The following is a 23,198-nucleotide window of genomic DNA, read 5'->3' as shown; positions in this document are numbered from 1 at the left end:
CAGAGTAATCTTATGGAGAGGGAAAAAATTAGCCTGGAAGGTAGCCAAGGTTTGCAAGAGCAAATGAGCAGAATTTTAAGCATGCACTCAGCAGGAAATAACTAGAAGGAAACACAACATTCTGCAGACTTCCTTTAAAAAGAAAAGAAAAGTCAAGATATGCGGTACCAATGGCAAAAGACATGATTTCCAGCCAGGCTTCCAGTTCAAGACTAGCACATCTCAACACGAAAATAGCAAATTGACACTTTCAGAGCTGAAAGGGTATTCCAAAATCCATTTGTCTAACCACCAGCAGGTAAAGGAAAGATATCCATTCACTATCCCCACCCATTCTGATCAAAAGTGGCAATCTAGGATACAGCACACTGCAAGAAGAAAAAGTGTGCTGTAGAAGGTGCCTCTGGAATGAATGACTTAAACAGATGACTTAAACAAGCTCATCTCACCACACTATGGGGAAAGGGGGGGAAACAAACTTTAACCAAACCCAGGCTACGGCTTCTTCCTCTCTAATCTTATATCATAGAATCATATAATAGCAGAGTTGGAAGGGGCCTAAAAGGCCATTGAGTCCAGCCCCCTGCTCAATGCAGGAATCCACCCTAAAGCATGCTTGAGAGATGGTTGTCCAGCTGCTTCTTGAATGCCTCTAGTATGGGAGAGCCCACAACCTCCCTAGGTAACTAGTTCCATTGTCGTACTGCTCTAACACTCAGGACGTTTTTCCTGATGGCCAGCCGGAATCTGGCTTCCTGTAACTTGAGCCCGTTATTCCGTGTCCTGCACTCTGGGAGGATCGAGAAGAGATCCTGGCCCTCCTCTGTGTGACAACCTTTTAGGTATTTGAAGAGTGCTATCATGTCTCCCCTCCACCTTCTCTTCTCCAGGCTAAACATGCCCAGTTGTTTCAGTCTCTGTTCATAGGTCTTTGTTTCCAGTCCCCTGATCATCCTGGTTGCCCTCCTATGAACATGCTCCAGCTTGTCTTGAATTGTGGAGCCCAGAACTGGACGCAATACTCTAGATGAGGCCTGACCAGGGCCGAATAGAGAGGAACCAGTACCTCACATGATTTGGAAGCTATACTTCTATTAATATGGTTAAACAGTCCCTCCTGAAATAAAATATAGCAACAAATCAAGATCATGACCACACACACAAAAAGATCCACCAAGTCATCCTTAGTTAATGCATATAATTCAAAAGAATGCATCATCTGATCTCTAATTGCAGCTGGAAAAGCAAGGGGCAACACCAACTGGACTGGAAACACCCATAAAAACACATGAAAAAGAGAAGCTAAGCCTCAAAATGATGTTCAGACTAGAAAAGTCTGTTTGAAAATATAATATGCCCATTGTGTTTCAGTTCGTTGTCTTTTTCTGGGGCAAAGACCTTCTAATTCATACAAAGCATCTTATTCCAGATCCTGGAAGAAAGTAATATGCTAAAATGAATTGGGCATATAATATTTTTGTGGAGAAATGTATCCTCTTCAAGCATCATTTTGAGGCTTCTACCTACTTTTTTTTCTGGCTTGCAAGCCTTGATTCCCCAAAGGATAGTAGAAAAATCAAAACAAAAATCAGAATAATATGTCACAAAATACTCCGTTCTTGATCTATAAGGGAAGCATCAGTATTAGCTATCATTCTTTATGCAGATTTCTCTAATTCATTATATGACTGTGAGAGCTCTACAAGATGTAATTACAAGCTAACAAATTTTAATTCAGTGCCAAACTTGCTGCCACTGAATTAGTTGCACTTCATCATTAATAAATTGGCAAACTTATTTGTGCAGTTCTATGATTACTTTTAATGTACTTCCAAAGCTACACTGAATTGGACTCCTGCCTTAGTAATAAGCTGCTATACCGGTTTGGGGGGTGTTTTTAAAAGCACCTTTGGCTTCCAGACACAGAGCTCCCAGCACTACCTGTGTTGTATTTTCATAACAATTTTTCTGCAGTAAGAAAAAAAATAGAAGTGATAGTAAAACATGAGAGGGTTACGAGTGGAAGAAAACAATGTCTGAAACCCCTGTTAAATTCTGCGAATGGGGCAAGGTGATAGCACTATAAAAGTTACATCTGGAAGCACCCTAAACCTCAGAGCTCTCAAATCAGTGAAATCTCTCATGTTGTACCTGCACCACCATTGCTTTTGTAGTTGCAACAAATTCCCTTGCTCTATCCAGTCAACAGAAGGTTAAATGTCATAAAGAAAAACACCTGCTATGTTTGCCCCACTTCCTCATAAAGTGAAATGTTCCAGGGATACAGTGCTTACATGGGTTTGGTTTCCTTTGGAACACTGGAGGCTGGTGGCTCCAATGTCAGTGGGGCGGTGAGTCTGATCCAGGTTTCAGTCAGAACCAGCTATCCAAGGTGTGAAGCCTTGGAAAGAGTTCTGACTGGTTCTAACTGAAACCAGAAGTGGATTCACCACCCCACTGACATCAGAGCCACAAGCCTCCACTGCTTTGGAAGTAGGTCACGGAGGCTTCTGGATTTTGTAATATTTGGGTTTATTTGCAAATAGGCAGGCTGAGCATAGTTGGAAGTACACAGTTTTAAAGCTCCAACTGTAAATTCCACCTCCCCACCCCAGAGGGAGGCTGCCAGCACCCCCAAATGCCCCCACAGTCCATTGAGCCCAAATCTCAGCTCAACTTTCTTTTTATGTCTCTCCAAATCTGTCTCACTTCCCTACTGAAAACTCCAGTTTCTATGATTTCTTTTCACACAGACTTAGATTACATCATCATGGCTTGCGGTTATGTCCCTTATCCCTACTCTGGTTGTTGTTGTTTTTATTCAGAACAATGCAGAGTGCTCCTATATCAAGTAGCAATCTTCTTACAATTAGCTCCAACTGAAAGACATCACCTGAATATCCCAGGCTATTAACATTCCTTTGTCAAGTTCCAGGCTCTGAGCAGATACACAGACCTAACTACAGAAATCCACGACAAAAGTTTACATATATTCAAAACTGTAATTGCTGAATTACAACTATCAGTAGATTTCATGTGATTTTGCCCTAAAGCAAGTGCTCGAGCTCAAACTCATTATGGTAGAGGATACAGTTGCTCTGTAGGATTTAGCTCAATAATGTATCTTACATTCCAAATACTGTGTACGTCTATTTTATAAGTATATTCTAATGATCATAAATTCCAGTTACAAAAATATTAATTTTAAGAGCATAACATTTAGGAGCATAACATATATTTGTATATATTTACTTACTTGTTCATACTAACCAAATGTTTTGATGCCATAAGCATTGTCTACTGCTTGTGCAAGACAAGAATGAAGTTAAATAAACAACCTTTCCTATGGATTTCAACTTTATTCAGTATAGCAAGCTTTTCCTATGGTTTTCAACGTTATTCAGTATAGCCAGCTTTTCCTATGGATTCCAACTTTATTCAGTATAGCAAGCTTTTCCTATGGCTCTTCTAGAAGATCTAATTCTTCATTCAGTATAGAAAGCCTACCACCACAGAGATGTTGCAGAATAATTGATTTATTGCACTAAAATTATTGTCTCCTGGCAGTGAATGTCAATAACATATTTAGTAAAAAAAAGAAAAGAAGTTGCTAAACAGTAATAGTTTGCAAATATTACTTTTTAAAGAATAAGAAGGAAACAGTAGACCTGAAAACATGCTGCTATCGCATATAGTTGTGAAGCCAAATAGATTACTATGATTTTGCTAACATCAGGAAAATGGCAAAAATCAGAGAATCTATATATCCAAAAGAGCATGCTAGAACTCTTGCTTCCTGAGAATAGTTGTTTCTCATGCATACTGACCAAAGATATTCTGCATCAGCATTTATGGCTTAGAAATGGGTAAACATCATCAATATCATATTATGACAGAGCTGCAGTAAAACTAAATCAGTATCACAAGCAGAAAACCCAGTCCAAAAGCTTAAAATCAGAATGTCGCTTTACACACCTACATTTTTTTTTATTTTTATGAACTGAGAATCTTCCAATCCTGTGCATATTAAAATAGTCTCAGACAAAAGATCACTAAACGATTTAGGAAAAGATCACATATTAAAAGCGGGAAAATAACCCTGACAGAATAATCAAAAGCTTTTGTGAAGTCACCAAAAATATATACAGGTACCACAAATACAGAGCCTTATATACTGTAATTTTAAAAACAATTTTGAAGAAGTGAATATTATCCTTTAAATAAATATACTTTAAATAATTATATTTTAAACCCCAAATACCAAGACACAAGAAGAATCACTATTAACTTTATATTGTATTTTATATTGTATTGTGTAATTGTGTTTTTAGACTGTTGGTTGTTTTATTATGCTTTTCATGGTTTTAATTTTTGTACACCGCCCAGAGAGCTTCGGCTATTGGGCAGTATAAAAATGAAATTAAATAAATAAATAAATAAATATGAAGTTTTAACTTCAATGAACATATAAAGTTGCCTTGTACGAAGTCCTACTATTAGTCTATGTGATTAAGGATTTCCAGGGATGCCCTGGTATCCTCCAGAACTTCTGGATTACAACTCCCACAGTCTGTGATCATTAGCCATGCTGACTGGAGATTATGGGAGTTGTTGTGCAAAAGAAACCACTTGGAAGATACCAGGTTGCCTACCTATGTCTGACCAGCAGCTGCTCTTCAAGGGGGGTTGGGGAGAGGCCTTTCGCAGATACTACTTGAGATCTTTTAATTGGATACGCAGGGCATGTAGAGGTCTACCACTGGGCTCTCCCTGAAGGCTGTTTGTTCCATGAAAGTTTATTAACAACCTTTACTAATGACCGGATTCTTCTTTTTTATTATTCATACATCTACCTTCTGTATAACAACTACATTGGGAGTGCCCAAATATAATAAGTGAATAACTTTGGTCCTTTGAAGCAAATATTTTTTATTAACAAGAGGTCTTTATTTGCTTTTGCATTGAGCAGGTGGTGGGTCAAAATCAATCTGCGCACCTTTTTCCTAGTCTGTGCTTTGAACCGTAAAGTGTCCCTCTCCCAAGATCTTCAGAACCTCAAGGTACTAAACTTGTTGCTTTAAAAGCTTTGGCTTACAACTAGCAGTTACTCATCTGATTGTACTTACATTTTTTACCTATTGGTTGCAACTCTAGAGTAATGTTTTCACAACAATGATTGCTTTGAACAATAATATATTAAGCACACACCACTTTTCTTTGGCTTCAGCCATTCATGTCTTTTCTGTCTTTTGTATTCATTGTAAATAAAACAACTGTCTTAAACATCCTTATTTGTTCATCATACATCGTTAGGGTGCAGAAACTGCCTCCTAAGCTGAACGTGTATAAATGGGGACTTTTCGCCATTTTATTTCCAGAGAAGCTCAGAATCAATTCTTATTTTATTATTACAATTATTATTATTATTTGTATTTTAAATGTTTTAAATGTTTAATGTTGCAGCATATTTAATTATATATTTTTTAACTTTTGTATATCTCTGTATGTTTTAACTGTATATGGTTTAATGTGTAAAGCCGCCTTGAGTCCCAGTATTGGGAAAAAGGTGGGATATAAATATAATAAAAATAATAAAGCATTGTAAGAAAAAATACACACAAACTGGTCAGTGAAAAATGCTTTCCACCCCTTATCCTCTTTTTGCCATATTTAGTTTATTAATCATATTTGTATACTGCTTTCCACAAAGTTTCAAAGCAGTGAACATACAATGCCATACAATCGAAACAATGATAACATATAAAAATAAGTCTACACAAAATACTAATCAGCTGTAAAACTGCACACTCTGCTATGTACAGTTTACACGTTCTAGTAAACGGTCTTATCTCCAAGAAATCCAGTATGGCATAGAACTGCCACTGCATCAAGAATGCCAGTCTGTAATGGGGTCCCCATCATTGCATAAAGGAAAACCTCTACTACAGTATCTCAGAGAGCAACTGTTAATGATAAGTATGTATATGTGTAATATATGTACTAAAATTTCATGCTGTATTCTACTTAAGTTTGAATTTTATGCACATTTACCTGAGAATAAGCTCTATTTAACACAGTGGAACATTAGTTTGAGTGAATAGACATAGGATTAGGCTGGTTTGGTTTTGTCTTTTAAATGAAGATGTCCTTAACGTTTAGATTTGTGCACCATTAATAAGAACCTGTTGAGAAGCTAAATATTTGGAGTGCCTGGCCTTTGCCAACAGAAAGCTTATCTACATGTGGGGATTTGTTGACCCCCTGTGAGTGGGGACACTACTCTCCATTGTTTGGATAAGAGTTACAGCAATGCAATTCAGTATTCATACATGAGAGGGGAGAGGGGGTATAGCTCAGGAAGAGGGTCCTCAGCTCAGTGTGATACAGCACATGTTTTGCATGCAGAAGGTCCCAGGTTTGATCCCCAACTTCTACAGGTACAGTGAGAAAAAGAATCCCGTCTTAAACCCTAGAGAGCTGCAGCTGCAGTGATGACAATACTGGGCTAGATGGGCCAATGGTCTGACTCAGTATAAGGCAGCTTCCTATGTTCCTATGACAAAGGTGGGGAAGGACACAGGAAACAGTTACCATAGTCATACTTTGCAGGAAGTGTTCCATTTCCCCTTGCTTATTTGCATAGGGTGCTCTATCCTAACATTCCTACTTGTGGGAGTAAAATGGGGGGTGGCTTTTGGGTATGTGTGTCTGGCATCACAGTACATGTTAGTATTCTAGGCAGATAAATGTCAGTGATGTGCTTCAGTTTCTAGGAGTGTCATCAGATGAGCATTTTATAGCTCACTTGTTGCTGTGCACTCAGATTTTTCACGGGTCCTTTTTACAATACCATCTGCCTCCTGTGGGTCTCCGGTACCTTCTGCTCGTTTTCCTGTCACAAAAAATGACCCAGAAAACCTGACTTTTTGGCTGTAGCAAAACGTGCCACCATTTCCTGCTGTGTACAGGAGAAGCAGCAGGATAAGAACACCCACTGAATGGGCCGCATGGTCATTATTTGCTTCCTCTTTCTTCCCTGTGTGAAGAAAGAGGAATATCATCCCTATTGTGGGACAGAAAAGTGACGGTAAGGAAACACAATTTTCCCCCATCTGATGACACTCTAGGAGCGGTCTGGGGACAGGCTGTTTGTGCAAAGAGCTCCCTTGTCATGCAAAGTGCCCTTTCCTCATAGTTTCTCATCATCAGTGCTCCCCTTTGTAAAATCTAAGTGTACATGACATAGGGCCAGATAGGTATCCATGTTCAGATGTAGAGATTTCAGGGCCTGTTCTATTTGGAGCCCCACCCACTCACCTTTCAACTAATTGATATCCACTTCCTCATGGGAAAGGACTGGGAGAAAGATGAGCAGGCAAGGGGAGCATCTGAACCTGCTCCTGTTGCCCCCTCTTTGCCAGAGATGGAGGGAAAGCAGAGCCATTCCATCAGTTCGGCAGAAAGTCAACTATTTTTTCCTCTCCCTATTCCATCCCTTTTTCCTTGCGTGTCATGTCCTTTTAGACTGTAAGACTGCAGGCAGGGACTTTTTTTCTGATTGATTGTAAGCCACTCTGGGAGCCTTTGATGGATGCAGATAGGGATAAAATATGCCTTAAATAAACAATATAGACCTATGCTGCAAACTATATCACTAGAGATCTGGGGTTTATATACTGGGTTACATGCTGTGTAGCACCATATCCTATGCTCTTTCATAGCAACTTGGGTGGGGTGGTCATCAATGTGGGAGCTGACATTTTTACATTTCCCCCTCCCATTAAAGTCAATGAAAAGAAAATGGCATCAGCCCTGGTGCAAGGAAAGTTGTACCACCAAAGGAAGTGTGGCTCTAGCCTGGAAGAGAATGCTCCTCCCCTGTGCTGCACACAACCTGCCCACAAATTTACCCCATTTTAGTTGTTTTAAGATTATTTATCTTGTATCTTTGCCATCTGAGTGTTGCAGTGGCATATCTAAGGTGTTTCACTGGCATATCATGAAGATGACCTACCTTCCGCCAGCATAGCAGGGCTTCCACCAAAGCCCCTCAGCCCATGGAATTAAGTATAGGATTGCACCACTAATAAGGAATAATTAGCAAACCTCATTTGTTGACAAGAAATAGAAGCCCTGGTCTTACTGAATGCAAAACCTAAATTTTCTTCCCAATACCTAAGGGAGCATTTGGAAAGAAATAGTAGTGATCGGGAGTGTAGCAATCATTGGGCACAATCCAGCCAAATTAAGCACTTTCAAGTTCCTACAGTGACAATGAGAGTTAAGCATGTGCCTAAAACTCTCCCATTAAAATTACTGGGATTTTTAGGTGTTTGACTTCATCGGAATCACAGCCTTTCTCTCTCTCTCACACACACACCATTTCTGTTGAAACAAAAGGTTCTTGGTGCCTCCATAATAAACCCAATATCCAATTTGGAATGGGAAAGATAAATGAGCTTTTTAAATCAATACACAACATATTCATCAATATAATTCATATAGGCATGGTTATGTTCCCTGGAATATACTTAAGAGCACAGCTGCATTTTAAAGCAATTTGCTTTATTTTGTGTTCCAATTTGGTTACATTAATTTAAAAATATGCACCTCAGCATAACAACAGTGTTCTCTTTAATTAATTTGCCTAAGACAAAGTTAACTTCTACCAGATGGTATTTTCTTCCATAATTACAATGTGCTGTCCTTAAGTTAATGTTATAGAAACACATGCTTTTGAAGCATGCTACTGTACACACAAACAGATAGAATGCAGTGTGTCAGCATCAGACACATATATAATATTGGGCATTTCATTTATCAATATATGTTTTAATACATTTTAATGTGTATTTTATATCATGTTTTTATACTGTTTGTTTCATACTTTGAATTGTTTTAGTTTTTGTGAACCACCCAGGGAGCTTTGGCTATTGGGGGGGTATAAAAATGCAATAATTAATAATAATAATAATAATAATAATAATAATATAGAAGAAGTTAGCACAAAACAAAATACTGTTGTTTTCTAATAAGAAATAATAGGCACAAGTATTTGTGCTCAGATAATGATGTTTTAATAAATCTGCCAAGCTTTTCAAGCAGCTGGCCACTAATCCAAATTAAATAAATCTGATTAGCGCTTAAATGTATATAAATCAAATTAATGGAAAGGGATGGTTAGTTCAAGCAGGACTTCATCTTTTTTTCTTTGCCTTTTTAACAAATGAAAAAGCAGAACATAGCTGTGCTGGAATTGTAACGTTACTGTCTGTCCTAAAACTACCTTCTTTTTAATGCATCAAATACAAACATAAAACCAACTTTACTATGCACTCAGGAGTATTTGATCTTTGGCACAGAGCAAGCGTGCATACACCCACCCACCCACACCCCTTAGAATTAATCCATTAGTATGGGGAAAGGCAAGAATAAGGAAAAATAGATACAATAGCTAGCATCACAATAACTTGCCTAAAATAATGGATCACTACCTTGACCTAACAGAGACACTAGTTTAAGGCTGCAATCCTATACACACACTGTTGATCTCGATGGGACCCACTTCCAACTAAACATGCATAGGACTAGGCTGCAGGACTTTAAAACAATCCCAGCCCCTTCGCTTATTAACCCTTTCATCATCCTTGGTCCATCTCCTTTCGTCTGACCTAAAAATCCACACACCCCTTCCATAAGACTGTTTAGGCATCATTCCGCACCTAACATAGGCTTTTACCTGCAAAGGCAGTTTAGGGGAAGCATACATGCCACACTGAAGCCCAACTCCACGGGCATTTGGTTGAAGATGATCTGTACTGTGGATTCTGTCATCCATCCCATCCCACCCCAATTTTCCTCTAGTGACACTGGTACCTAATTTCACGCCAAAGCCAGCAAGGTGTGCTCGTCATAAGCCAGCTCTAAAACCTGGAGCAAGGAGGAGCTGCCGAGAGCTCTGAAAGGCACATTTCAGCAGCGTCCAGGTGAGCAATTGCATCAGCACCACCGTCCAGACAGATGCACACATTTCGCCTTCCCCTGCAGCAGCGGCAGCAGGCACTGCAATAAAGGAGACTGGCAAGAGGTGGTGGACAATTGTCAGTCCTCGCACTCAGCCTCGTAACGCAAGAGAAGATGCACCAAAATGGAAGCTGGCGGGCAACTTCGCGGATCCATTCTGCCCATCGCCCTCCGCCCCACCGCCTCAGCCCCAGCGGTCAGGTTTCTTCGGCCAATACCCCAAGGGCTGAAGAGAAAAGCCGGGTCAACAAGTCCTTTCAAATCATGCTCCACATGCTCCACCACATCCCAACACCCACCGCCGCCCCCGGCATGCTTAAGCAGAGGTGGGACAGCTTGAGCCCCCTGTATTACCAGGCACCCAAACTCGCGCCAGAAGAAGAAGAAGAACCCACCTCTAGCCTCTGCAGCTGTGTGCACCAGTATCTCCCGGAGCTCAAACCGCAGAGCAGGTGGAGTGTCCAGATATGAGACTACGTCCAAAGCAAAGCAAGTGTCCCGGGAGGAGACCAGCCGGGCAAGAACGTGCTGCGCTCCTTCTTTTGCCCTAGCCCTGGCAGCTGTCAAGACGAAAGGGCCAGCCGTGTGTCAGACCTCCCCTGGCTCGCGTCAGGGTCCTCCTCCTTAGCAAGCCCTTACAGGCTGCCCCAGCTGAGCAAAGGAAGAATGGTGGCAGCAGCGGCGGCGGCCAAGGAAGAGGCGGTAATGCTTCAGGCTGAGGCTGCCCCTGCCGCCCCTTTCCGCACTCGGTGCCCTCTCCTTGCAGCTGCTGCTGCTGCCTCCTGCTGCTGACAACCTGGCCGGGACGCCAGCCGGCCAATCAGAATAAAGCGGCGGCTCCTGAGGGAGGGGAGGTCGATGGAGAACGAGGAACTAGCCAGAGAGCGCGCGGGCGCGAGCTCGCGCTTGCTTTCCCGATCTCTCCAGCAAGGCACGGGGGTCTCGCTCCGCTGCTCTGAAAACGGTAGGAGGGGAGAACCGGCACGCACGCGCCGACTGCCGTTCGCGCGCGCTAGAAATGCCCGGTCGTGGCGCGCGCGAGCGCGCTCTTCCTCCCTCCCTCCCTCCCTCCCCGATGGCGCACACGTTGCAGCAGCGGCCAGCTGAGTATGAGGAGGCGAAGAAGAAAAAAGCTCGGTTTAGGAGCCGTGGGAAGAGAGTCGGCTGCTGTCCTTCAGGAGAAAAGAGCTGCCTGTGTCCTTAACCAGGGGGAAAGAAGGGGTGGGGCTTAAATTAAACCAGAGGCTGACCTCCAACCGAACACAAGAATCAAGTTTGGATACTCTGGAATGTGGGAAATTATAACGAGGAGGAGAGAGAGCCGTTGAACATAGGCAAAGTGGCATTCACTCATCACTGATTAATCACAGGCTATCCATGTCCATTTGTGTGGTGGAGCCAGTGTGGTGTAGTGGTTAGAGTGTTGGACTACCAGTTGGGCAAACTGAGTTCTAGTCCCCTGGGTGATTTTGGGCCAATCGCAGACTCATCCCAGCCTACCCCACAGGGTTGTTGTTGTGAGAATAAAATGGAGAGAAGGAGGATTATGTATGCTGCCTTGGGTTCCGGGGGGAGGGAGAAGGTAGATTATAAATGCAAATACAACTGGGATTGGCAAAGGAATGGAATTGTCTTCATGCAGGCCTAAGTTCTTGCATCTCTAGTATTGGAAATGAAGCAATGAGAAGGAATAGCCTCTTGGTATACATGGTGTGGAGAAAGTGGGGACACAGTGTTCTCCCTCTCATAATACAAGAATTCAAGGTCATCCATTGAAGCTGACTGGTCTGAGATTAAGGACAGATAAAAGGAACTATTTCTTCACACAGTGTGTAGTTAAACCATGGAATTCACTTCCACAAGATGTACTTGAAGCAACTAGTTTGAATGGCTTTAAAAAGGGATTGGACAAATTCCTGAAATAGAAGTCTACTAGTCCTGGTGGCTATGTGTTACCTCAAGTATCAGAGGCAGTACTACCTACTTTTTAGTCTTGAATGTGGTAGTTAATTCCCCTCCCACTTGCCTGCTTCTCCAGACTGGATTAGCCATTATTTTGTTTTGCTGTAGAGCTAGGGTTTGGCAACTTGTAGACCAAAACATCTGGAAGGCTACAAGTCTCATCAGCCCTAACTATCATAGGCAATAGTGAAGGATTATGGGAGTTGTAGGCAAAAACATCTGGTGGGCCTCATGTTGCCCATCTTGTGCTGTAGATTCTGGCCAAACTGGAGATTCTATTGTGGAGAAATGCTTGGTGGAGAGTGAACAATCCTGTATATTCTATATAATTCATATTTTATATTCCCAACTGCTCAAAACATGGTAGCTGTTTCCACATCACATGACAGAAAAGCAGTAGCTCTGATCCCAGACGTAACCAAAAGTATATAACTGGTGGCTTGGTTAGTGTTAAGAGCCTGGTGGATGGTTTTTTTTGGAGTACTGTTACATATTTCAGCTGCAAATATGGCCATGAGCGACACGGGTGTAGTGTGTCAGCGATGGCAGCTCACTGACCAGTGTCAAAGCAGTTTTATTTGGCCCCTACCCAACTGAATCAAGCTGTGGTAAAAAGGGGAAAGGGGAGACGAGTCTGCAGTGGGTGATGATTTGGAGGGTAGGAGGGGCAGGGTCCAGTGGGGAATCCAGGACTGCAGAGCAGCGAAGGGATGTACAGCAAGATGGAGGAGCAGGAGCAGAACTGTGGTGGATGCTCAGGACTTGGAATAGCACATGGGGACTAAGGGTGGAAGAAAGGAAAGACTGTAGCAGCCTGTTGTTCAGGAGATAAGTGAATTGGCAAAGCTGTATCTGGATGACACCAGGCTGGGTAAGGGTGCTGTAAATTACCTAGGGAGGTGGTGGGCTCTCCCACACTAGAGGCATTCAAGAAGCAGCTGGACAACCATCCGTCAGGGATGCTTTAGGGTGGATTCCTGCATTGAGCAGGGGTTTGGACTCGATGGCCTTGTAGGCCCCTTCCAACTCTGCTATTCTATGATTCTATGATTCTATGAAATGCCAACAGTTGCACTTCATTTCCCTCAGGATCCTAAAAAAAGGCTCCTTCAAGCATTGGTTTTGTAGTATGCAAATGAATGCCTTTAAATGTATTCAATAAATTGATTAAGCTGTTAAAAGCCAAACTTTTCTTCCTTCAAGTGGTTTGTTGTGTTGTGCGAACCCAACCTATTGTATCCTTGGATACTGAGTCATACCTGGACAGAGGACATAATAAGTGGGTGACAAACAGAAGGCAAAAAGCTTTCCTTTGTGGGGCAACGCAAGAGGTAACTTGGGACTCTCCCGCCTTGCTTTCACATTTGCACAGCAGCTGGAGATACGTTAGAGGCATGATCTTCTGCCCCAATGTCCCCTAGCCCTTTTCTTCTTTATTATGTTTATTTTGTATTACGAGCAGGCAGGGAGAACAGAAGCAGGACAAAGCAACAGAGTGATTTATGAGGAAGCGAAGTGTCTGCCAGGAGGAAAAGGTTGTGAGAGAAACAGGAGGAGAATGCATCTTCTAGGAACAATACGTTCTGTCTGACCAGAGGATCTAAATAAAAATAAAACCTCAATAGCCAGAATTTTACAGCTGTTGCAACCTTTGGTCAATGGTTAACAGATTTTATCCAATGCGTATCTGCTTAGAAGTACACCTAGAAAAGTGTGTATTGGATTTTAACTTCACTCTTGGCAGTTGGTCAGTCATGCTTGCCTGATACATAACTCAGAAATCTGTTTAAGATGTCTTGCTTCCTTGGTGTTCTACCATTATAAAGCCTGAAAATTCTATTTATTGTAAAATAAAAAGATTTGTCTTATAAAATTTGTCATCATGGATGATCTACCTTGCAATTTATCCAAATCTGATTTTAAAAAAAACTACTCACTAAGTTTTCATAGTGTAAAATGTCTGAGAGGGAATCTACACGTCATACTGAAGGCGCTTGCGTGGGCCTCCAGTGCGTCCTCAAAACGAAGGTGTAGATGGAGAAAGAAGAGACGGAGGAAGAGGCGGTGGAGGAGGAGGCTGGGGAATCGGCCACGTCCTTGCCGCCGCCGGCCGCCTGCTGCTGCCGGGGTAAGAGCCACCCAGGTCGGAGAGCTCGTCGGAAGCTGAAGCCGAGCTCTCCGACCCGGGTGGCTCTTACCCCAGCAGCAGGAGGCCAGCGGGGAGGCAGCGGCGGCGAAAGAAGAGACGGAGGAAGAGGTGGAGGAGGAGGAGGCTGGGGAACCGGCCACATCCTTGCCGCCATCACCGCCGGCCTCCTGCTGCCGGGGTAAGAGCCACCCGGGGCGGAGAGCTCGGCTTTCATTTCTGCCAAGCTCTTCGACCTGGGTGGCTCTTACCCTGGCAGCAGGAGGCCGGTGGGGAGGTGGCGGCGGTGGCAGCAAGGACGCGGCCTGTTCCCCAGCCGCCTCCTCCACTGCCTCTTCCTCCGTCTCTTCTTTCTCCGTCTACACCCTCGTTTTGGGGGTGTACTGGAGGCGCATGCAAGCGCCTTCAGTACGACGTGTAGATTCCCTCTGATTGAAACTATAAGGATCCCATTCTTAGCAGCCATTTTTTTTTTTTTGTCACACTAAAAGACCTTCCGTAGACTATTAAAAAAATTCAAGAATAATGCAGAGAGCTGCCCTGCAATGGTTTGGTGAAAATCAGTTCTGTAATTCTAAAAGAAGGGTAGGCAACTTGGTTCCCTCCAAATGTTTTGGACTATAATTCCCACTATCCCCAGAGAATATGCCCAGTGGTCAGGGATGATGGGAGTTGTGGAAGGGAATAGCAATAGAAACAGTAATCTGTTTCCTCCAAAACTACCTGGAGTTGAGAGGCCACCACTCACTTTAAGACCATACTCAGTTAAGGTTTGAGACTGAACAGTAGTTGTCTAAGTTCAAAAAGTGTAAAGTTGGTTTCATTGGTAAGGGTTACACTACTGCTTCCTTAAGGGCAGAAGGGACCACACCCTCCTTCAAGGAGGACTTTGCTATCACTGCAATCCAAGGCTTTAGCCCCAATGTGTATGCTTTTAATAACCCTGATGGGGCAAGGATCTCAAGAATAGGTAGTAGGTCTCAAACTCTGGTAGAACGAGCTGAAAAGTACCTATTACAACTTGACAAGGCAGTGCGTTAGCTACATCCATCTTTGACCATGACATCTAGCTTTGTGCGAATATGAGTGATTTTACTAGAAAAATGCATTGCAAATTGGCCACATCAACCAGATAGCAACTATAACCCAACTTGTTGTTTATTTGTTCAGTCGCTTCCGACTCTTCGTGACTTCATGGACCAGCCCACGCCAGAGCTTTCTGTCGTCTGTCGCCACCCCTAGCTCCCCCAAGGTACCATCTTCCGACCTGGGGGTACCATCTTCCGATGGTATACCGACATATCTCTGGTTGCACTGATCCATTTAGTTTTCATGGCAAGAATACTGGGGTGGGTTGCCATTACCTTCCCCAGGGATCGTATTTAGTCTGACCTCTCTACCATGACCTTCCCGTCTTGGGTGTCCCTTCACAGTTTAGCTCATGGCATCCTTGAGGTGCTCAAGCTCCAGCACCACGACAAGGTCACGATCTCCTTTGCTGGAGTAACCCAACTACATAGTGGCTTTATTAAAAAAAAGTTAATCAGAATATTATTTCTTTATTACATTTCTATACCACCAATAGCCGAAGTTCTATTGATATGTGGAGAGCTTTGCTTCCTCCTCTTCCTGCCCTACAGTCAGTTATGGAGGTCACTTTTGGAAGAGTAACTGTAAAAATAATCCTGGCTAATGATATCTGCTACTAATTAGCCCCATGGTAGCAATAGCAGAGGAGTTTTTCCCTCCACTCCACTGCTTGACAATTTGGTGACTGCTAGCAATTTTCACCCATTAGCAATTTGCTTTCTGAAGTCGGAGGCCTCACTAATAGTTTACAGATGCTTCAGACTAAAATACACAGAAGAAAGAGATGCCACATCTTCTCCTGAATTTCAGGCCATAGCTAGACCTAAGGTTTATCCCTGGATCGTCCAGGGGTCAAACCTGTTCATCCAGGTGACACACAGGGGATCCAGTGCTCAGGCAGTGGCGAACCTTGGATGATCCCAGGATAAACCTTAGGTCTAGCTGTGGCCTCAGATGCAGGCTTGGATTCTAAGTTGGTCCCCTGTTCATGGTGGGGTGGGGATTTCTGCCAATTCTCCTCCATATGCAGCCTCCGCTGCATCATATCCCACTTTATTCCCAATTATTCCCAAAACCCCAGGATCACCTTTTCGAGAGACACAGGGCTATAGAGGGAATGAGGAGGCAGGAACACTCCATTCTGGACAGAAAGTTAGAACCGAGCCATGAAGTTTATCCAAAGATTCAACCTCTTACCTTCTTGTAATTTAAACACACAGTTGCTCATTTTTATTAGATGTCCTTGTTTTGATGTCTTTTCAAATACGTGATGTGATAACTCAAAACTTTCTGTTCTTCTTTTCTTTAGCCTAAGTGAACCTATCTTATTTAAATGAATGGCCTTCTAGACCCCTTAGCACCTTCTTAGTTCTCCTCGAAATTCTTCCACACTTGGTTGACATAGTGGTCTGCAGATCCATCTAGAAATGAGAGCAGTGCTAGTGTTGTAGTGTGTGAACAGCCACCAGAGCGGTTGGGAATGTCCATGGAAAGTTGCTCCAACTTGCTCTTGGATGTGCTCTATTTATAAAAAGGGCTGGTAATAAATGGTAGCACCACCAAATGGCATTACTATGATGTAAACAGCAAAGGTCAAAACTAATTTGCTGCATCACTAAGCACATGGTGATACAACTGCCGTACCTATAAATATTTAAAGGGCTTAAAATATTTAATGTGCTATCCTAAAAATACAGGCACTATTTACAGGCCTTGACTATACTCTAGAGACCTGGGCAGTTTCTATACCTGTCTATTCCCCCAGGATCATCCCTGTGCATCCAAATGACACACAGGATGATCCATCCATTTTCCTGAGATAATCCTTAGGTGTAGAAAGGGCCCTGAAGTCAAATTTCCACTTAATTCAATTTTTCTATAGATATTTGCTTCTGATCACTATGTAGGCTAGGAGGGTAAAACACTTGGTTAATAGATGGATATGATTCTTCTCGATTGACGGTCTCCTAAGAGCCATGCTGAATCAGACCAAGGAAGAATCCAACATCCTGATTCTGACAGAGCCCAGCCGTATGCCTCTGGGAAGCCCATAAGCAGGGCATGAAGGCTAAAGTTCTCCATTGTTTCCCCCCTCTAGGAATTGCTATGAATGATTTCTGAATAGTATCTCTGAACATGGAAGTTCCATTCAGCTATCCTCCATGCATTTGCCAAATCGCCTTGAAAATCTGTGTAAATCAGTGACCATCACCATAGTTTGCTGTAGCAAATTTCATAAATTAACTGTATGTATGTATTTGCCTGCTTGTTTACTGTATTGATATAGCCATACCATAACACATGTTCTGCAGGAACCTCACAATTTATTTATTTATTTAATTAATTTATATACCGCCCCATAGGTGAAGCTCTCTGGGTAGTTTACAAAAGTTAAAACAGTGAACATTAAAAAGTATACAAAATTTAAAAACCATCAAAATATAAAAACAACAGTATAAAATAACAGTATCCATTAAACAACAACAGTTCTGGGGTCCATTAAAAAGCAAACAAACTTAGCATATGTTGTTAAATGCTGTTAAATGCATTTACATGCAAATGCAAATAAATGCAAAAGAAGTACAACATTAAAATACAATAAAAAACAATAAAAATGCTTAAAACAAAAACAGGTTTTAAGATGAGAGGCCCAGACTACAAAATAGGGATGTGCTCCGCTTCTCCTCGAACTGGAGAAGCAGGAGCGGAGCGGGGGGGCTTTGCCTACCCTTAAGGCGGAGGCGAAGAGGATTGGGGGACCCGCGGAGCGTTGCGGATTGGATCGAGGTGAAGGCGGATCCTTCGCCTCGATCCGGAGCTCCGCCAAAAAGGTAAGTGGGGTTTACTTGGCCCTGCCGCCGCCGCCGCCACCGCCACCCGTGCGGCGATGGCGGCACAGCCAGGTAAGGGACCAAGGGGGAGGGGGGTCTTACCTGAGTTTGTCGCGGCCCATCCCAGCTTCACTAGAGCCCGCGGCTCAACCAAGAAGTGTAGGCCGCAATCGGGGCCTACAGTTCCTGGTTGAGCCGCGGGCTCTAGTGAAGCTGGGATCGGCCGCGATGGACACAGGTAAGCGGGAGGAGGGAGGGGGGCCTTACCTGACGCCACTCTCCACCACTGAGGCGCTCCGATTCAGAGCCGGAGCTCAGCAGCGGAACGGAGTGGCCCCCAGGCGGATCGAGGCGGAGCGGAGCAGGCCTGATCCGCAATTTGCGGATCGGCCGCGAAGAGGATTGGGGGGTCCGTGCACACCCCTACTACAAAACATACATTATGTAAATGACTTGGCAAACATCTCTGGGAAAGTGATTCCATAACTCAGGTGCCACTATCAATAAGGCCCTCTCTCTACTGCAGGGGTGGTTACACACCTCATTTCATTTAATGAGGGCTCTCGGTTAAGGTAGGTACACATAAGAGTCTTTCAGACCTTTCAGTAATATTTCTGTCTGGCCAGAACCTAGCTCCAGTTAATTTCATTGTGTGATACTGCGTTCTAAAAAGAGAGAGAACATTCTTGCTATTCACTTTCTCCACACCATTAATAATATTAGAAACCTCTCTCATCCCAGCCCGCCCCGGAACTAAAAGTTCCAGCCGTTTGATCATGTTGGTGTTTATTAAGGAACATTTATATGCCACCTTTCTCCAAAGTGCTTAAGGCATCTAATAGATGTAATATAGAACGGAATGGAGTGAGAGAGAAAATTCAGGTGCAGATTCTCATGTTGTTATATAATGAAGTTACATATGACCAGATGGAATAGTTGCTACGGGAGATGGGGCCAAATGGCAGCTGTTCCCAGCTAATCCAATGGAGGGAACCTTGTTGTTCTCACCTTTCCCTCAGATGCAGCCTGATGGAATGGCTGCTGATGGAGGCAGAACTGTGAGGGAAGGAGCAAATTATTAGCTGAGTGCAGACAAATCAATAGAGGATGCCTGTCTTTCTTAAGATATTTGTCCTTTATTGCACCTTTTTCCAGTTCTACAATATTCTTTTCAAAGAGGAGGCAGCTAGAACTGAACACAGTATTCCAAATGTAACTGCACCATTAATTTATATAGAGGCATACCAGCAGTTTTATTTTATTTTCCTTCCCTAATAATAGCTAGGACGGAATTTGCCTTTTTCACTGCCACTGGAAACTGAGTTGACATTTTCAGTGTGCGCTGTCTGTCACACACCCCAAGATCTCTTTCCTAGTTAGTCAGTGTTCAGTCCCCATCTCATTTGCTATTTTAGTGCTGATTCACTTTGGGCATGGCTAGATGAGGAGGGTTGAGGGGGATGATCTCACTATTTTAAGATCGCAAGATCGTCCCCCTCGTCTACACGCGGCCACCATTTTTTTGTTTTTTAATTGGAGAGGAGTGCAGGAGCACTCCTGCACAAACTGTAAGTGTTTAAAACAAAATAAAAAACCTCGCACTCCCTCCCACCCCACCCCCAATGAGCACAGAGCTCCTGAAGAGCTCCGTGCCCTGTGCCCGCTCCCAGCTCACCCACACATTCCCTTGGACACTGTCTGGATCTTGTTCTCACTCGGAATTGCTCTGTGTTGGACTTTTCTACTGCTCACTTTCCGTTGTCAGATCATCACCTAGTTTCTTTCAATATTACTCATAATCCTCCTCCTTCACGTCCCGCTTCTCGCTCTTGTTGTGACTTGCAATCTATCAATTATGAGGCTTTTTCCCAGTCTCTAGCCTCCTCCCTTCCTTCTGTCTGTTCGGCTGTCTCCTTGGACTCAGCTGTCTCCTTCTTTAATTCCTCCTTATCTTCAACTCTTGATAATCTTGCTCCATCTACAACTCGGATAGTTCGCCCTTCTCAACCCCAACCGTGGCTCACCTCTTCCCTCCGCTACCTTCGCTCTTGTTCCCGGGCAGCTGAACGCCTTTGGCATAAGACCAGGGACCGGGCAGACTTTGTCCATTACAAATTTGTACTCTCCTCTTTCTCTTCTGCCATCTCACTGGCCAAACAGCAGTACTACTCAACGCTGATCCAGTCAAATGCTAGGCATCCTCAGCGGCTCTTTGCGTCCTTCAATTCTCTTCTGAAGCCTAATCTGCCATCTCTCCCCGCCTCTCTGTCTGCTAATAACTTTGCCTCTTTTTTCAATGCTAAAATCCAAACTATCCGCTCTGATCTGGCCAGCTCTGCTCCTCTTCCAGTTCCTGTTCCTCATCTGTCAGCTCCTCCTGCAAATTTCTCTGCGTTTCCTTTGGTCTCTGCGGATGAACTGTCTACAATACTGCGCTCTTCGAAGCCTTCCACTTGTTCTCGTGATCCGATTCCTTCTCGCGTCTTTATTAATCTTATTCCTGCTATCCTCCCTTCCTTGCTACATATTATTAATCTTTCTCTGTCCTCTGGTTCATTTCCTTCTGCTTTTAAACATGCTACAGTCTCCCCCATTCTCAAGAAACCTACTCTTGATAGGCTATCTCTGTCTAACTACCGACCTGTCTCTTTGTTGCCGTTTGTTTCAAAGATCCTGGAGCGTGCGGTCTACTCTCGCTGTCTTGACTTTCTTTCTAGTAACTCTGCTTTGGATCCATTTCAATCAGGATTCCGTCCTCTGCATTCCACCGAAACAGCCCTTACTAAGATCACCAATGATCTCCTTACTGCCAAGTCTAAAGGCCATTATTCCATTCTTATTCTCCTTGATCTAACTGCAGCCTTTGACATGGTTGATCATGATCTTCTCTTAGATTCTCTTCATGACCTTGGGTTTTGTGGCTCTGTCTATAACTGGTTTGCCTCCTATCTAGCAGGTCGCTCTTTCAGCGTGTTGACTAATGGCAGCTCGTCTTCCTCCTTTCCCCTTTCAGTAGGGGTTCCACAAGGCTCGGTGCTTGGCCCGTTGTTGTTTTCCTTATACATGTTGCCCTTGGGCAAGCTTATTCAATCTCATGGCCTCCAATATCATCTGTACGCCGATGATACACAACTATATCTGTCATCTCCGGAACTTTCTCCTGATGTTCACGATCGTATCTCGGCATGTCTTTCAGATATCTCAGCTTGGCTGCTTCATCGTCGCTTGAAACTTAACATGGCAAAGACTGAATTGCTTGTTTTTCCTCCTAAACCTTCTCCTCATCTCTCATTCTCTCTTACTGTCAATGATGTTACGCTTACTCCGGTCAAGGAAGCTCGTAGTCTTGGCTTTATATTCGACTCCTCGCTCTCCTTTATTCCTCATATTGAGGCAGTAGCTAAATCTTGTCGATTTTTCCTGTATAATATCGCCAGGATTCGATCATTTTTGCCTGTCTCTTCTGCCAAGAAGCTTGTTCATGCACTGGTTATTTCACGGTTGGACTACTGCAACCTTCTTCTCTCTGGCCTTCCTTCTTCTCACATCAGTCCGTTGGTTTCTGTTCATCACTCTGCTGCTAAGATAATCTTCTTGGCTCGCCGCTCCGACCATGTTACTCCGCTTCTGAAATCTCTTCATTGGCTTCCAATTCACTTCAGAATCCAATATAAACTTCTCCTGTTAACCTTCAAAGCTTTTCACGGTCTAGCTCCTTCCTATCTCTCCTCTCTCATCTCACACTATTGCCCCGCTCGTGCTCTTCGCTCCTCTGATGCCATGTTTCTCGCCTGCCCAAGGGCCTCTACTTCCCTTGCTCGGCTTCGTCCATTTTCGTCTGCTGCCCCTTACGCCTGGAACGCTCTTCCAGAACATTTGAGAACTACAAGTTCAACCGCAGCTTTTAAAGCTCAACTAAAAACTTTTCTTTTTCCTAAAGCTTTTAACACTTGATGTTGTGCAGACTTCTACTGTTACTTTCTACTGTTAGTTTTACCCTACCCTGTGCCTCCTTACCCTACCCTGTACCTGTTTGCATTCTCTTCCCCTCCTTATTGTTTTACTACGATTTTATTAGATTGTAAGCCTATGTGGCAGGGTCTTGCTATTTACTGTTTTACTCTGTACAGCACCATGTACATTGATGGTGCTATATAAATAAATAAATAAATAATAATAATAATAATAACAGCTCCTCGCATTTACTTGCGAAGAGCTGGGACAAAACCATGATGGTGGGCCACACGTCCCACAGTCTTGGGATCATCCCGAGACTGCAGGGAAAATTGAAATTAATGGGCAGTGTGATATTCCGGGAAAAGGGAGGGGTCATCCCTCCCTGCTCCCGGGATGCCCTGTGCATCATGTGGACACACAGGGATGATCCCGAGTCGATCCTCGGAATATCACCCCATCTAGCCATATCCTTTGTTTAAAGAGATCCTTCAGTAATTCCTTATCACCTTGAATCATTTGGTATCCACCATCCACTAGAGCACCCCATGTATATATTTTAACATAAGAGCTTTGCTGGTTCAGGCCAAAGGCTTATGGAGTGCAACATCCTGTTTCCCATAGTGGCCATGGTGGAAGGCCACCTGCCTATGGGAAGTCCACCGCTTTCTTCCACTGTTGTTTCCCAGCGCCTGGTCCTGGAGGCACCATATAGTAGCCGTTGATAGCTTATCCTCCATTAATCACTAGTAGCCATGGGCAGGGAGGGGGTGGCAAACCAAATTGGAGAACATCCAAAATAACCCAATGGAATGAAAAGACAACGACTCAGCATGTTGGGGGGGAAATACATACTTTTATTCCTTGAAGTAACCTAACATGTTTCAGCCCTGTATAATATATACATGCCTTTTTCAGGGGTCAATATTTCTAAAAATGCCAATAGTCCCATATATAGGGCCAGTACTCCAATATAATACATGTATGTATGTATGTATGTGTGTGTGTATATGTGTGTGTGTGTGTGTGTGTCCCCTGGCTCATTTATATTACACAGGGTCAAAACAAGTTGGGCTACTTCAAGGAATAAAACTATATATTTTTTCAACATCATGAGACCAAAGCCCCATGGTGGCTGCAAATCTGTGCTGTGACAGTTATATAATGCAGCTGCAGATTTGCAGCCACCATGG

At 43.4% G+C, this 23,198-nt stretch overlaps 1 protein-coding gene across 1 annotated transcript in view; it reads right to left on the bottom strand.

The window, feature by feature from the left end:
* MYRIP (myosin VIIA and Rab interacting protein) overlaps positions 1-10,562 on the bottom strand; it is a 198,239-nt gene extending 187,677 nt beyond the window's left edge. The window contains exon 1 of the mRNA XM_063129083.1: positions 10,419-10,562. The gene's annotated coding sequence lies outside the window, so the exon portion shown is untranslated. The remainder of the gene's footprint in view (positions 1-10,418) is intronic.
* Between the last annotated feature and the right edge of the window lie 12,636 nt (positions 10,563-23,198).

The sequence above is a fragment of the Elgaria multicarinata genome, chromosome 1 (assembly GCF_023053635.1).
Source record: "Elgaria multicarinata webbii isolate HBS135686 ecotype San Diego chromosome 1, rElgMul1.1.pri, whole genome shotgun sequence".
NCBI classification, from domain to species: Eukaryota; Metazoa; Chordata; class Lepidosauria; order Squamata; family Anguidae; genus Elgaria; species Elgaria multicarinata.
This window is presented reverse-complemented; position numbering and strand designations above follow the sequence as displayed.